The sequence below is a fragment of the Hordeum vulgare genome, chromosome 5H, assembly GCF_904849725.1.
Source record: "Hordeum vulgare subsp. vulgare chromosome 5H, MorexV3_pseudomolecules_assembly, whole genome shotgun sequence".
Taxonomy (NCBI): Eukaryota; Viridiplantae; Streptophyta; class Magnoliopsida; order Poales; family Poaceae; genus Hordeum; species Hordeum vulgare.
In genome coordinates, this window is record NC_058522.1 from 228,768,000 (window position 1) to 228,784,992 (window position 16,993).

A 16,993-nucleotide genomic window follows, 5' to 3' on the forward strand; every position below is an offset into this window, starting at 1 on the left:
GACGGCGTGGGCGGGCCACGACGCCCAGCTGCATCCCACCCCATTGACTGTCGATGTCCATGCTGGATAGGCTTCCGGCGGGCCGCCGAGGTTTCCATCTTCGCCAAACGTACAAATCCCCGCGCCACCCGGCCCTTCCACAGACCCCACTGGCCCCTCCCCTCATCCAAGCTTTTCAACATCAAGCGCAGAGGCATGTCGCGCTGTTGGTGGCGTACGAGCTCAGGCGTCAGCGCACCGCATGTCACCACTGCGTCAGAGGTCATGCGTGCCACCTCAGGCTCTTCACCGCCGGTGAAGCCCGACCTCGTTCCCATGCGAGCTATGTCCGTCATCCTGCACCGCCAGGACTTGCAACGGAAGGCCCGCACAGGCACACCCAAAACATCCATCTGGGTTCACCCCTACTGGAGATCCGGCGGGAGCAGATGGGAGTGCTAGACTTGGCCCCGTTGGGAGGGCCTCACGCAGCGTTCATCGGCAGACTTCACGAAGCGGGGAGAGAGTACCTGAGGCTCGACTACACGAACACTCGAGGGCTCACACGGTCCGATGACAACCATATCAGCACACCTACGGGCCAAGGAGGAGACCACGCGGACCGTCACTATAGCAGGAGTCATGACCGCGACCCCACGAACAGCCCCAATGCGAACAGGTATGAACAACACCGCGGGGGAGATCCGAGGGGGTGGCTTCGCGAGGACGCCAAGCGCGGGTGCACTAGCGGGGCCCATCTACTGGTTGGGAACTACCCCAGGCAGACGTTTGGGTCTAGGGACCGGGGACCTCTCGCCTTGGACAGGGTGGACGCACCCTCATGTCCAGGTCGAGGGGCACCAGCCTGGGAACTGAGGGTGGAACATACGCCCATGTTCCCGGGCCAGACGATCCCAACCTGGGGGCTGGGGTGGTATACCCGCCCCCGCCCCGAGGGCGTGACGGGGATACAGCCCTAGGGTAGGTCCATAGGCCTAACCTATATGTCCTACACAAGGGCATCTCATTATTAAGACTACAAGGGAAATTCTAGCGGGATCGCGACAACATCTAATCCACTCGGTACGGACCCACTCAGAGAAGTACATTCCATCCACTCTGACGACAGTCAACCACTCGGCCGTATGACTCACTCGGGTATGCAAATACCAACAGTCGTCAAGGCAGTCGAAGTATAGAGGAGGTTCTGTAGTGGGAAGACATTATGGCATCAACGCCCCATCTTGTAACATAAGAGGTGAGGCGCTGGCGCAATCTATATAAGCCACCCCCTCCACATAGCTAAGGGTTAGCTTCTTGTCCCCCTGCGGGCTCATCCTTTCCCTGGACCTCTGGCTCTCTCTATACCATGTAACTCATGTCCATGATAGATAAAACAAATCCTCACCAGAGCACGAGACGTAGGGTTGTTATCACCACTGTGAGAGGCCCGAAATCGCTAAAACCACCGTGTCACCCATGTGCATCTCGATAGATCATGCTCCATTATCCTACCCCCTTTGTATTGTCGAAATCGATACCACAACAGTTGGCAGCCACCGTGGGGCATGGCGTCTATCGAGCCATGATACATATGGTTATTTCCTCAGCCACCGGCGGCGGATCGATTCCTGTTGGTGCCCTCTATTTAGTTTCATCTTCATGATTTAACAGATTTGTTTGTATTGTTCATCTCCACGACGAGCAAAGCATCGCAAGCAGAAGGAAAACATATATCTATCCAAGCACATACAAGGAGAACCACCGACCTTCAGGAAACCGATTGCCCCTCCGCACGCAGTCGCCTGTGTCGTCCGCCTCATCGACCTCTCCGACCTCGACGCTACAGACTGCACTTCGTCTACGATGTCGTTGTGTGCCACCCATGTGCAGTCACCGGCGTCGTCCGCCTCATCGTCTCCATGCGTGGCCGTAGGATCCGTCTACCCCATCATCACCACGCGTGGCCACCGGTGTCCTCCGCCTCATCGTCACCACGTGTGGCCACCGGTTCCGTTCGTCTCATCATCGTCGCGCGCAGCCGCCGGTGCCGTTCGCCTCATCGGCATCATCAACCATGTCGCTCAGCCGCCGCGCACGGCCGTTGATGCTGTTCACCTCGTTGCGGAATCCGGCCTCGTGTTCTCGGATGCTCGACGGCGGCCTCCGCGATGGAGGTACAGGCCCATCGGGGCGCGAATGCGCATCGCTCCTTCTTCTGCGCCGGTCGCCGCGGTAGTCTCCATGGCGGAAGAGCGCTGGGGCGGTAACCTTCGAAACAGTCTCAGCCTGTAGCCGATGGCCATTCGAGATCGAAGGAACAATCCTCGTAAGTACATGCATAACATGGGCCACCTCCTCCATCAATTGACTACATGCAGGCAAAAAAGGAAACGGGAGGGATGTGGTGACTTCAATGTCGGATTAATTGGCTGTGTATTAGTTGGTCATTCAGTGAGCATCTTCAATGCTAATCAAGGCCAAAACAAGGTGCGTTGATCCATTTTTTCCGCAGCCACCTACACTTGCATCCAGCGCACACAGAGTCTGCCTTGACTCCCAGCCAGCCCGGCCGGTACATTACTCCGAGCAAGTACTCTGGTACGCTTTCGCACAAGCACAAGTCTACACTTTAACCGGTACGCCTCTACTTACTCGGACAGGTACGCCTCTGGCTTTTTTGGACATGCATATTTGTTCATTCGGATAGATGCTACACTCGGGCACGCCTCGCTTTCTTGGACACGTCCACGTTCAATCGAATACATTTCTACACTTGGACAACCAAACGTCCATAGGCATTTTACATGAAATCTGCATTCCGACGACTAACATGCACGCACTCGATCATTCACGTGTTCTCACCTGGTCGTATGCCTCCTCAACGGTATGTCCGACTCGGCCACCCTGCTCGTCACTCCTCGGCTAGGCACGTCTTGATCAACATGCCCGACTCGATCGCCCCATGTGCCGTCACTCTACTGGACGCGTCATCATCACTCGGCAGCTCCGTGCATCGCCAATCGGTGAGACACGGCTTCATCACTCGACCGCCCCGCGCGCAGTCGCTCTGCGGAACGCTCCCTTGAAACTCAGCCGCCCCGTGCGCCATCACTCTGCTCGACGACGTCTTCACTCGGCAGCTCCATTCATCATCACTCGGCGAGACACGCCTTCATCACTCGGCCACCCCGTGTGCCGTCACTCTGTTAAATGCTCCATCGTCACTCGGCCGCCACGTGCGCCATCACTCTGTTGGACGCGTCATCATCACTCGACACCTCCGTGCATCGCCACTCGGCGAGACACACCTTCATCACTCGACCGCCCGTGCGCCGTCTCTCTGCAGAACGGTTCCTCGATACTCAGTCGCCCCGTGCGCAGTCACTCTGCTAGACGTGTCGTCGTCATGCAGGACCTCCGAGCATCACCACTCAGCGAGACACGCCATTATCATTCGCCGCCCCGCACGCCGTCTCTCTGCCGAACACTCCATCGATACTCGGCCGCCCCACGCGCCGCCACTCTGCTGGACGCGTCGTCGTCACTCGGCAGCTCCTCGCATAGCCACTCAGCCGGACGCTCCATCGTCACTCGGCCGCCCCGCACGCCATTACTCTATTAGATGCGTCGTGATCACTCGACAGGTCCGCCATCGCCACTCGGCGAGACGCTCCTTCGGGCCGTCACTCCGCCGCTCCGCGCGCCGCCACTCGGACGGATGCATCTACTTCAGTCGACCACCCGCGCGTCGTGAAACAGCTAAGATATTATTCACACACTGCATTCAATTAAATTGTTATTTTCATATTCCCGAGTGTGAAGTAAGTCACATATGACGTGCACTCGGAGGCCCCGCCACCGAGTGTCCCTCTGCCCTTGGTTCTTTATCTTCATGTACGATCCTTCACTTTTACAAGTTCAGTCGTATCCTTCGACCTTTAGACACTTCCTGGTTATGACCAGCAAGCACCTGGCACACCCAGCGGGTCTCTATGGGTGCAATTAACACGTATCATTTCAACAAACATTAGATTACTTCGAGAATTTTTTATCTTAGGTTGTGTTATATTTCATACACAGGCTACCAGGACGCCTTTGTGTGTCATTCTCGACGACATGCTAGACTCGATCACTCCAGGCGCCGTCACTTGGTCAGGCGCCTCCACGACAACATTCTCGACCCGGCTGCCCCGCGTGCCGTTACTTGCCCGCTCCGCGCACCATCACTCAGAGAGATGCTCCTTCGTTAGTTGGCTGCTCCGCGCATCGTCACTCAACTGGACGCTCCCTCGTCACTCGACAGTTCCACGCATCGCCACTTGACTGGACGCGCCTTCGTCACTCGGTCGCTCCGCGCACTGTCACTCGACCGGACACTCCTTCATCACTCGATCGACCCACAAATCACAACTGGACGAGACACATTGTCATCACTCGGCAGTTCCGCGCTTCACCACTCGACTGGATGCTCCTTCGACATTCCGTCACCCCACGTGTCGTCACTCGACCGAACGCTCCTTCGTCACTCGATCGCTCCGTGCGACGTCACGGAACTGGATACCTTCGTCACTCGGTTGCTCCGTGCACCATTACTCAATTGGACGCTGCTTTGTCACTCGACCACTCCTGCGCCATCAGACAGCTAAGTCATTCTTCATATGCTACATTCAATTAAATGGTTGTTTCCGCATCACCGACTATCGAGGAAATAGCACATGACGTTCACTCGGAGGCCACGCCTCCAAGTGTACCTCTGCACTTGGTTGTTTATTTTTATGTGGGAGCATTTCACTTCCGCTTCGTTTGTGTCTAGTACACAAACGAGTTCAGTCGGATCCTTCACTTGCATAAGTACAGTCGGATCCTACACAAGTACAAGCACCTGGCACACCAAGTGGATGTCTATGGGTGTTGTTTACACAAACTATTTCAGAAAAGATCAAATTAATTTGATAAATTTTTATGTTGGGTTGTGCTATTTTTCATACACAGGTTAAGCAATCACTCGACGCGTTTGTGCGCCTTCTTCGTCGCGGCTCAGGCTCAGTCGTCGCAACGATCATTCCTGCGTTCTCACGTGTTCAGAAGCCCCTTCGATGACGTAGTGGACACGGCAGCCCCGCGTGCCATCACTGGGTCGGACACCTCCTCTACATACATGACTTGGCCGCCCCGTGCATTGCCACTCAGCCGGACTCGTCTACCTCACTCGGATGCCCCACGCATCGCCACTCCGTGTGGCACGTCTTCATCACTTGGCCGCCCCGCGCGTTGCCACTCAACCGGACTCGTCTACCTCACTCAGATGCCCCGCGCATCCTCACTTCGTGTGGCACGTCTTCATCACTTGTCCGCCCCACGCGTTTCCACTCAGCCGGACTCGTCTACCTTACTCAGATGACCCCGCGCATTGCCACTCCGTGTGGCACATCTTCATCACTAGGCCGCCTCACATGTTGCCACCTGGCCGGACTCGTCTACCTCACTTGGATGCCCCGCGCATCGCCACTCCGTGTGGCACATCTTCATCACTTGGCCGCCCCGCGCGTTGCCACCCAGCCGGACTCGCTTACCTCACTCGGATGCCCCGCGCATTGCCAGTCCTCATGACACGTCTTCATAACTCGGCCGCCCCACAAGCCACCGCTCGGGAACATAGATGCGACTCCGTATCTCCAAAGTTGAAAACAACTCTGAGTGCGGACATGCTCCACACTCGGGGGCTTAGCTGTGACTAGGCATCGCCTAAGTTAGACACTACTCCGAGTAAGGACACGCTCCACACTCGGGGACTTAGCTGTGACTTCGTATGGCCTAAGTTAAAAAACCCTGAGTGCGAACATGCTCCACACTCGGGGGCTTAGCTGGGACTCCGTATAGACTAAGTTAAAAACTACTTCGAGTATGGACACGCTCCACAATCGGGACTTAACTGCAACTCCATATCGCCTAAGTTAAAAACAACTCCGAGTATGGACACGCTCCACACTCGCGGGCTTAGCTGCAAGTCCGTATCACCTAAGTTAAAAACAACTCTGAGTGCGGACATGTCCACACTCGAGGACTTAGCTATGACTCTGTATCGCCTAAGTTAAAAACTACTCCGAGTGCGGACATGCTCCACACACGGGGACTTAGCTGCGACTCCGTATCGCCTAAGTTAAAAACTACTCCGAGTACGGACACTCTCCACACTCGGGGGCTTAGTTGCGACTCTGTATCGCGTAAGTTAATAAGTACTCCGAGTACACACACGCTCCACACTCGGGAACTTAGCTACGACCCCGTATCGCCTAAGTTAAAAATACACTCAAAGACTTGACTTTGATCCAGAAATCATATAATGCAGATTCAGCAAACATTCAACATGACGAGCACTGGAAGACTTAAACCCTCTACCGGACTCATCTAGTCTGACAGAGGCTCGGGGACTACACCTACTGGGTGCACTACGCGTGTCTCATTTGAAGATAAATACAAAAAATAAACATTCTACTTGGTTAGGTCCAGCAACAACATTCGAGTTCAACAGATTCAACAGACTCCAACTGACTACCAGCAATTAGTCAGAGTCTCAAGATCCTGTTGGTCACTCGGATCTACTTCAATTGTCAAGTTCACTCGGACATACTACTCAGCGGAATTGATCAGGGAAAATGATGGAGACTTCGATCGACGCACAATTCTCTAAGGATTTACTTCAATTTCACTCCGACGTACTACTCAGCGGAATCGATCAGGGCGAATGATGGAGACTTCAATCGATGCACAATTCTGTAAGGATCTACTTCGATTCACAAGTTCAATCGGATGTACTACTCAGCGGAATCGATCAGTGCGACTGATGGAGACTTCAATCAATGCACAATTCTGTAAGGCCCTGAAGCGCGTTCAAGGTCTGCTGCTACAAGATTTACATCGACACCTTCACCACTCGGACCCTGATCCATTCGGGGGCTAATGACGGGGATACAACCCTAGGGTAGTGTCATAGGCCTGACCTATATGTCCTACCCAAGGGCACCTCATTATTAGGACTACAATGGAAATTTTGGCTGGATCGCGACAACATCTAATCCACTCGGTACGGACCCACTCGGACAAGTACATTCCATCCACTCGGATGACAGTCAACCACTCGTCCGTATGACTCACTCGGGTATGCAAATACCAATAGTCGGCAAGGCAGTCGAAGTATAGAGGAGGTTCTGTAGTGGGATGACATGATGGTATAAATGCTCCATCTTGTAACATAAGAGGTGAGGGGGTGGTGCACTCTATATAAGCCACCTCCTCCACATAGCTAAGGGGTAGCTTCTTCTCCCCCTGTGGGCTCATTCTTTACCTGGAGTTATGGTTTTCTCTATACCATGTAACTCATGTCCATGACACATAAAACAAAGCCTCTCCGGAGCACGAGACATTGGGTTGTTATCTCCACTGTGAGAGGCCCGAACTCGCTAAACTACCGTGTCACCCATCTGGATCTCGATAGATCATGCTCCGTTATCCTACCCCCTTTCTATTGTCGGAATCGTTACCACGACAAGGCGTGCGACGCTCACTTGGGCACGAAGGGTGGAACACATGTCCATGTCTCTGGTGCGGGCTTCGTTCGGTTACCAGCAGGTGTTAGGGTACCCGTCGCTGCCCTTAGGTTGGGCTAGCCCGGCCTGGGGGCGTGGCCGAGGGAACTAGTCAGGGAACCCGGGAGGCCCTACCGAGGCGTGTTGGGGCATCGCCCCAGGGATTCTGCACCCACCACCTGGGCGAGCTTTCCAGCCGATGGTCACAGGGGGCTCCCCCTGCCTCGAGGGCTCGCTCAGGGCGGGCCACGCCACGCTGCTACAAGCCCGGGGACAGCGACTGGGGCGCAGGCCATTGGGACATGGAGCCCTCGAAGCATCCCCGGGCCCCCGCATCAACCCGTAACACCTCGGCGTAGCCCCCGCGACGCCCCAGCACCACCTCTGCATCGACCCTGCATCATCCTCTAATTCTTCCAGAACCTACTTTCATCCCGTGACACTCTCATGTAATAACAACCCGAGGTTGTATACTCCCAGGGCCCCCCGAGGATGCGGAACGGGTCCACACCACGCCTAGTGGAGAAGACGGAGGAATCAACACAATCCCCCAATGACTTCTGGAATCAGGAGCATAATGCCTCAGGGGTAGGGACATTCCCGAGGCCAAAGAGTCCTCGCGACCTCCCATATACAACCCCATCGTGACACTCTCACGTAATAACGAGCCGAGGCTATATGTGCCCACAGCCCCCCGAGGACACGGAAGGGATCCACCCCATGCCAAGTGGAAGCCCTATGCTCAGCACTGGGGGGAGACGAAAGCGGTGAATAGCTAGGATGCCAGACACAGCTTTTTCTCATTTCTTCATTGCGTTTTAAGCTGAGGCGCATTAGGCCCTTTCCTTTTCGGTTGTATCCTGAGCTGTCAAGGTCTCGTAGGTTTCTCTACTTGATGTTTTGAAAAGAAAAGAAGGGTGGGGATTACGTTTCTATGTTCTCTCGTTTTTCCGAACTCGTGTTCTCTTTCCCCTACCACTCTGATTGGTGTTCCGCGGGAACTTTGGGAGGTCTCAGGTCCTCCCAAGGCAATCGCAAAAAGGGGCGGAATGCGGAATCGCTTCAGCGACAGAAAGGGGGCTCCTGAGCTCTGCCTCAGGAGCCTTACCGGTCATAGTGCAACTCGCCACTTTTGGCGATGCCCGGGAGATCCGGTCGGCGCCGGGAGTGGCGGGGTCCAACCCTGTGAACCGCGAGCTCCACGGCGGCAGGGAAATGTGCGGGATTGGGGCCTAACCACGTAGAGCGGCTTGAGTGTCAAAGGGGGCTCCTGAGCAGCACACCTCAGGGGCCTCACTGGTCACAATGTCACTCGACCCCCCAGGGCGTCGGGGCTTTGCCCCGTGAGGAGAAACCTTGGTAATGGGTTGCACCGTACGGCGTCACGGAGATGTGCGGGACCGGGACCAGCAGACACAGAGTGCCAAAAGGGTCTTCAAACTGCCCCAAAAGCAGGAAGGAGGCACCATGAACGAGCCCATGCTCGCAGGATAAATCATTAGCATGGCGACATCACAGGCTGGCGGCAGTCGCGGCCAGTATGGAAGCATCGTGCGTACCTTGACACCAGGGAACTCGTTAAAAGGTACCCACGATACATGACCTAGCTGTTGTTAAACTTAACACATGAACCTGTCAGGAGGACAAGGCTGTGGATCATGAGGATGCGTCATCATCGGATCCCATGCTGCGGCCCTCTGGAACAAGCCTTGTCACGAGGTCTTTCACGTGAACCTCGACCCATTCGGCCAGGGCCGCATGGATCGTCTCTGGAACCGGATCAAGCACCGAAGGAAAGTCAAAGTCGTGGTCGAGGCGAAGAAGGTGGCTGAAGACGTCCGAGGCAGCCTGACCCAAAAGGTGGCGGCTCTTCTCCTCGGCAAGCGCAAGGGCCCTCTCGGCGCTCACCTCGAGATGCTCCACGACGCGGTAGAAAAATCCCAAGTACCCAGAGTCGTCAAGAATCAGGGCACCAGAGATGCCCTCCCCAAAGATGTCGCTCAGAGCGCGGGAAGCCCTCCGCTCGAGGGACCTGAACATCCTAGACCGATCAAGTTGGAGGTTGCGAGCGCGGGTTGCCTCTTCGGAAGCCTCTCCAATCAGGGAAGCTGCGCCTTTCACTTGTTTGTAGATATTAGATAGCTTACCCTCGACAATGGCATGTCGGCTTGTCGGCTTTCCACTTCCTGATCCAGCCTCCTCCGGAGGGCACTGACCTCATTTTGCAGGCAACCATGACGCTTGAGGAAGCGGGACTCCTGGAGCCTCAACTTCGCACGGTAATCAAGAAGAATGGAACATCGAGCCTCCGCCACCCCCTTGTCTATATCCTCGGGAAGCTTCGCTTCACGATAGGCAAGGGATTCCTCAGCAAGCGACAGCAGGCGCTCCCACGTCTCTAGACGCTCCCGCTCCAAGCACTTCTCCAACTCTGCAAGCACCAGTGAGTTGGCGGATGCTCAAAGACCGACGAGGATGGACTCCGCTGGCGGGCCCCCTGGGGAGGCCCTCGGTGGAGCTTGCTCTTCAAGACGGGCGATGAGGGCGCAAAGCTCCTTGTGGCGGTCCTCGAAGGCCTTGCGTCGACAAAGAGCCTCATGAGCCTCAGCGAGGGCGTGCTCACGGGCTTCAACCCCCACAGCAAGGGATGGCCCCGCCTCTGCGCGAGCGCGCTCCCGCTACAGATGGTCGAGGTTCACGGCGACCTCAAGCTGCCTCCACCCTGATGCGAGGTACTGGCGCTCACCTTCCCGACGGGCTTCATGACTGACAAGCCCCGGTCCCAGACGTTGAAGCGCGTCCGCGGCGGTGCGAAGCGAGCCCCATGGTACGGCGGGTGAACCCGCGAGAGGCTCCAGAGGCCAAAAGGGTTCCTCGCCTCTTGTACAGCGAACAGGAGAAGCGCGCAAGGGATCACCCGGCCCGACTCCATGCCCGGGGGCTGGGGGCTCCCGTGCGGCCGTTTCGCCGACATTGAGCACCCCATGAGGCCCCTCATCGCCATGCTGGAGGGGTCCAAGGGGAAGGCGCAACATGGCCCCAGGAGGGGGCATAGGCGAGGGGAGAGGCATCCCCCCGAAGTACCGGAGGCCTCCAACGAAGAAAATCGCAGGGTGTGCACGTGCATAAGGCTCAAGAGATCGGGCCCCGCGGAGTGCGAGAGAAGAGGCTGTGGGAAGCCCAGCAACCTCCGGAGAAGGCGGCGCAGATCCGCCTCCCCGGCCGCCGAAAGGGAACCTGAAGAACAAAGGTTCAGAAGATTGGCGCGTAAAGGCGGACGAGGGGTAATAGGGTCGCTTGCTCGTCAATGTCCATCCACCTCTTCCTCGCCGGAGCCCCTCGCATCGGGGGGCGGCCGCCCTCGGACAACCTCCTCTTCCGGCCGGTAGGGGCACCCCGGTGGGGGGACTCAGCGACCCTCGAGCAAGGCATGGAAGTGGGGGAAACGCTTTCCACCATCGATCGATCATCACTACCAACCACGGCTTGACACGGAGCCAGAGCCAAGAGGGCGGGAGGCGGCGCACCGGTCGCCATGGTCACGGGGGAACCGCACAATCAGGGCCTTCACGAGGCTGAACCCCGGGGGGCGCGGCCTCCGGGAAACGCTTTTCCCCCTCAGGAAGGAGCCCCCTTTCATCAAAGAGAGGAATCTCCACGGCTAGAGCTTCCGGGGCCTTGAAGCTATACAACGGCAGGCCGTTCGGGCGGGAGCTCGTCAGGATTGTTGCTGGTAAGCCTGCGAAGCAGCTCATGCAGGACATCAGGGGAAAAGGGGATGACTTGGGTCCTCATTGAGTTGCCAGGCCCTGTTTAGGCACACATGGGGCGGGAGTGGCGCTGAAGGGGAGCAATCCGCCGACAAAGAAACTCGCGCACTACCATCGCCATCGACACCCCCGCGCGCCTCAGTTTTTCCAGCCGGCTCAAGACCGGCGCGAGCCGGGGATCGCTGAGTTCTTCGCGCTCCCACCCCCGGTTCACCGTCGCGGGGGTCAGCGGAGGTTGGAACAGAGCTCCGGCCTCAGTAGCCTCAACCTACACCCACTAATGCTGGAACCCTTCCGCTTCGGGGAGGAGCTCAGCGTATAGGACCCCAGGGGGCTGTTGCGTCTACAGTTCTCAAGAACGGACACCCATAGCAGTTCACCTCGGAGATCAACTCAAGGGAGAAGAAATAGTGTAGCAATGCCACGGAAGAAGTAACGCAAACAAAAGCCCCGCGCAAGAACGCGAAGGTAGAGAGGAGGACCAAAGAGCAGGGGTCAAGATGGAGCGCATGGATCTGGTAATGAGAGAGCACTGCGTTGAGAAATCCCGAGAATGGCGGCAGTACACCCTAAAAGAGGGCGTGGAAATGGAGAGGAACCATGGAGGACACCCTCTCCCTCCAAGGCCATGAGCCGGCCATATCTGCATGCCCCCCCCACTCATTGGAGTCGGCAGCAACTACCAGCCAAACCTTCTTCAACCCCTCAAGGTTTACCACCGTCGATCGTTCCAGCGTGGGCCAGCGCGCCGCCGGGACGATTGGGACCCGCGAGCCTCCACATTTCCCCCTTTTCCGAGGCATGATGGATAGAACAAGGCAAAGACAACATGATGTGCGTGGGTCAGCGGAAGTATGGGTGGTCGGATCAACTAGAGGAAGAGCCGACGGCGGAATGGATAGGGGCGAAGACGGTCGGTAGACGCGGGTCAGGATATCATGCGCGAAGAGGACGGGCTCGCCATTTGAAAGGCCCGACCCGTACGCGTTTAGGCCACACGACGCCTCGGGCCACCCTCAAGGCTCCTCCAAGAAGCCAACCCAGGCGCGCCTTGGGCCCGGGGGCTACTATCGGCGTTCTGGAAATGGGGGTACTCATACCTCCCTGCCAGCGGCCTAGGACCGACCCACCTCACCGACCCAAGACCGACTGGAACAGCACCACCCTGGACAAGGCCCTCGTGAGGGGACAAGCCTCGCTAGGAAGAGCGATATCAAGACACATAGGGGACCTCGTCTGGACCCCTCCGGAGCGGCGGATATTTTGAGGCAAGGCCGAGCCTCCTGAGTCAAGGGTGACGCCAGGGAAGGACAGATGAGCAGTAGATGGCAGGGCAGGACAGTTTCCCCTTTACTGCAAAGGAGGCGAGAGCGTACCAGGGTTCCAAAGGCATCTTCCAAAGGTTTCCTTTCCAGTGCAACAAGACCAAAACCCCCGCAAATAGGGCAAACGTCATTCCTGGGTCCGTCCCTGCAGCGCGGGCAGTTACTTTGCAGGCGAAGACCAGCTTTGGGTAGGGGAGCATGTTCCCCTGTTCCCCTTCAAAACCGGTCGTTGTGTGATCCCTTCCCACCGAAGCTATGAGGGAAGAGGACCCGGGCCTCCACTATAAATAGAGAGAGTAGGATACTTTAGAGAGAAGGAGGGGGAGACTAGAGACCAGACCGAGCAGAGTTCATTCCAACTGTTGGGAAACAAACCTAGCCACTTGGCCTCCAGAGGCTCAAGAGCACTCTAGTAGTTCATCCACCAACCTCCGCGAGTGGCAATCCACCAAAAGCAGGAGTACGGTTTTATGCTTCGTAGTGACCCGAACCTCTGTAAAGTGTTGTGTTCCATGTTCCCCTCACCATCGAGTGAGTCCTTCGCCATTTCCATCGAGTTGCAGGCTAGGTGAGGTCAAGCCGGGGGAGATCTCCGTACATGCCCCTGTGTTCGAATCCTTAGGGTTTTGCGAAGCCCTAAATCCGACATAACTTATTTCATTCTATGCTACAGTTGAAGTTCTATGAATTTTACAAGTTTATACTATTTTCTGGAATTTCCAACTGTTTAGAATTGGAAATCAAACCAGAAAATTGATTATGATGTAAGAAGTGCATCATACTTGCATCAGCTGGTGAACTGCCACGTCAAGGTCAAACCTATGGAGTGGGGCCCACTTGTTAGTGATGCAGCAGCTAAGCAGGGCTCGTGTTGACATGGATTTGACCAGCTGTAAGCCCGCCGTCAGCTTCTAAGGGAGGTTTAATTAGCGGGGGTTTAACCCCTAATGAGGATTCCATGTCATCACGATGGAGGACAACCAGCGGGAACCATTGTGCATGGTGGAGTCCAACAGAGCAGTGCTGTAGGGGCAACTGGGCAAGCTAAGGGCACTTGACGAAAGCCCTCGCACGTCCACATCTAATGATGGCCTCATGTGCCACTGGCATGGGTGGGAACTTCAACGACATCGAGTTCCCGCTACCGCGGAGCCATGGCGAGAGCGATCGAGGCGTTTCAGTGTGAATGGGAGGAAACCACGGTGTGCAATGGCTTTGCGGGAGCACGGCAAACGCAGAGGTGCTACTCTAGCAAGCGAAGGAGCTTAGGAACTTAGAACTCGAGGGCCGTCGCAGTGGCCGGAGCTCGAGCTTGAGGGTGACAATGCCAGGGGACGAACGAAATAGGGGGAACATGGGGAAAGGATGGCGAGCTCACAGTGATTGTCGTGGTGCGGTCGAGGAGCTCGATGGCGCTCTAGTGGAACCAAATCGATCGGAGAAGGCCGTTGGTGTCAAGGACGAAGACAGCAGAGATGCTAATGCCGGAGCACACCAGGGGACACGATCATAGTCTTGGGGGTACATTGCCTCGAGGCGGAGCTCTAGGACATGATCTTTAGATGAGAGGATGATGTTGTCGATGATGGCGGTTAAGGCGCGGGAATAGAGGTATCAGCCATGGCAAGGAACGCGCGAAGAGAGGAGGAGGGATCAAATGGGCAGGGTCTTATCCCATCAAGTACATGGGAGGGGGAGGCAGGCGGGAAGCTAGGGCGTAGCTCCCTCTCGCGCGTGTTGTTCTTTGCTTGTCCTCTGCCTTCTCGCAGAGGTTGGCGATGATTGGCCATTGGGCCACTCGGGTTGGGCAGGCTCGGGCACGAGGTAAGATATTTCTTATTTATCTCTACTCCTAAAGGAGGAGTTGGTACGTCATTCGTCTTGTACCCCTCTCGCAGATGGAAGGCCAACACAATACAACAACAATCAGTACTTTCCATATACAAAATCAAGCATCCATGCTCGATCACCCTTTCCTTCTAATGATGGATAACACAAATCAACAATCTATAGTTCCTATATACAAAATCACCTAAATAAAAAAACAATCAAGACTTCCCATATACAAAATAAATCAGTCATGTTCGGACAACGTTTCCTTCCAGCGATGGATAAAACAAATCAACAATCTAAACTTCTTGTTTAAAAAACCAGCAAAACAAAACAACAATAAATACTTCCCATGTACAAAACCATCAAAATAAAACAACCAAGACTTCCCATATACAAAACCAATGAGCGATGTTCGAGCACCCTTTCCTTCTAATGATGGACCACACAAATCAATAATATAAACTTCCGATATAGAAAACTAGCAAAATAAGACAGTAATCAAGACTTCCCATATACAAAACCAGTCTGCCATACTCATCCACCCATTCCTTCTAATGACGGATAACACAAATCAACAATCTCAGCTTCCCATATACAAAACCAGTAAACAACAATCAAGACTTCTCATATACAAAACCAATCATCCATGCTCCCCTTTTCTTCTAACGATGGATAACACAAATCAACAATCATTCGTTCATTCTAGCTCCCTCCCCTAGATTTTTTTCTATTCCCTCATAGAACCGATAGAAAAAAATCCCACAAAACACACATTGAGATCTAAGCACATTCTCCCTCCTCGATCCCTAGCTAGTCATCTCCTATTTCTACTTCCACGCCGAGCGTCACTACCGCTCCATTTCTTATCTCTCCCCGGTCTGGTTCGACACCTCATATCCTCTCATGTCTCCCCCAACACCATGGTGTATATGGTGCTTTCCCTTAAGGATTGTGAGTTCATGAATTTTGCATCGAGATCCCGTCATTTTCTTCGAAGGCCCATCCATGCCATCATCTTAATTGATGTCATCATCTTCTAGCACAAAAATGATTCCACAATCAATACATCCTCCCCATAGATTATTTTATATTCCCTCACAGAACCAATAGACCAAAGAACTACCAAGAACCCAGGCATTGAGACTAAAGCACGTTCTCCCTCCTCGATCCCTAGCTTCCATATCCCATTTCTTCTTCATGTCGAGTGTCGCTACCACTCCATTTCTTATCTCTCCCTGATATTGTCCAAGCCTCATATCCCCTCAAATCTCTCCCTAACATCATGGTATAGATGGCGGTTGCCCTGATGGATTGTGAGCTCATGACTTTCGCATCCGAACACTCTCCTTTTCTTCGCAGGCTCATCCATGCCATCACCCTGGTTGACATTATTGCCTTGTAGCACACGACTGACGTGGCCTCCATCTACTAGGCCACCTTTAGACTATGGTCATCTACACCAGGAATCGTCCACCCTGCCAATCTTACAAGCATCCACCGTCTACCAGGCCACGAAATCTTATACTCAGACGCTAGCATGCATTTTTGTTGCACAGTTGCAACCATCCATCTGCACTCCAAAAATGTATGTGTACAAGATTCATTTGGGTTTCTATCCCCCCCATAGTTTTCCTCTTCTTCTCATACAAGATCAATTTGTGATCCATCTCACTTACAAACATGCAAGCTGGAGCCGAGTTGTGGGCGTTCACATGTTGGGTATTATTTCTCATGTGGTTGTCTGAGGACGAGGATGACGATTTGGAGGAACATACCCACAATGGCAAGGGCAACAAAATGGTCGGTTTTTGCTTATTTATGAATACATTTTTACTCTAAAATAATAATAGTTAAGTTGTATGATAGATAGCTATGCATTTGGATGTTTAGCTTGAAGCAAACATTGTCATCTGAGCAGTGAGCCTTAAGTTTCCTTTTATCTGGATGATGTACAATATGGATTCTTATCGTTGCAAGCGAAGTGAATGCTATTGAAATAATCTGGTAATTTTAAGTGGGCGTATGTATGTTAAATTTCAGTTACAAATGCTAAGATTTGTTCAGATGCTTTCCTTATTGTTATTCCTAAAAGTTATCCAACAGATAAGGACCAATGTTTGTTAGTTTTGCTAAACTTGGTGCTTCTTGGCCAGTACTCTATCAAGATGAAGTGAGACCATGATAGAAGGTGTTGAACAGTGAATTATAGTTGTGCCAAAACGAATATATTAGCATATTTCTAATTGTTGCTACCATATTTCAAAGAATGCGGTGATTTAAATGAATCTCATTATCTAGCCATGTGTAGTCTCGGTTTTTTACTTTGCAAACTATGATAGGAGTAAGGCCACCTAAATGTGGCTCCATTTTGCCTTCTATTGATCTATGACATAGGGGATGTGCTGGACTGAGTGCAGGTTTCTATTGAAAGAAACAAGTGGAACTAGTAACATTTCAGCCACAAATGTTATCTTTCCTGCCAATGTTTTATTAGATA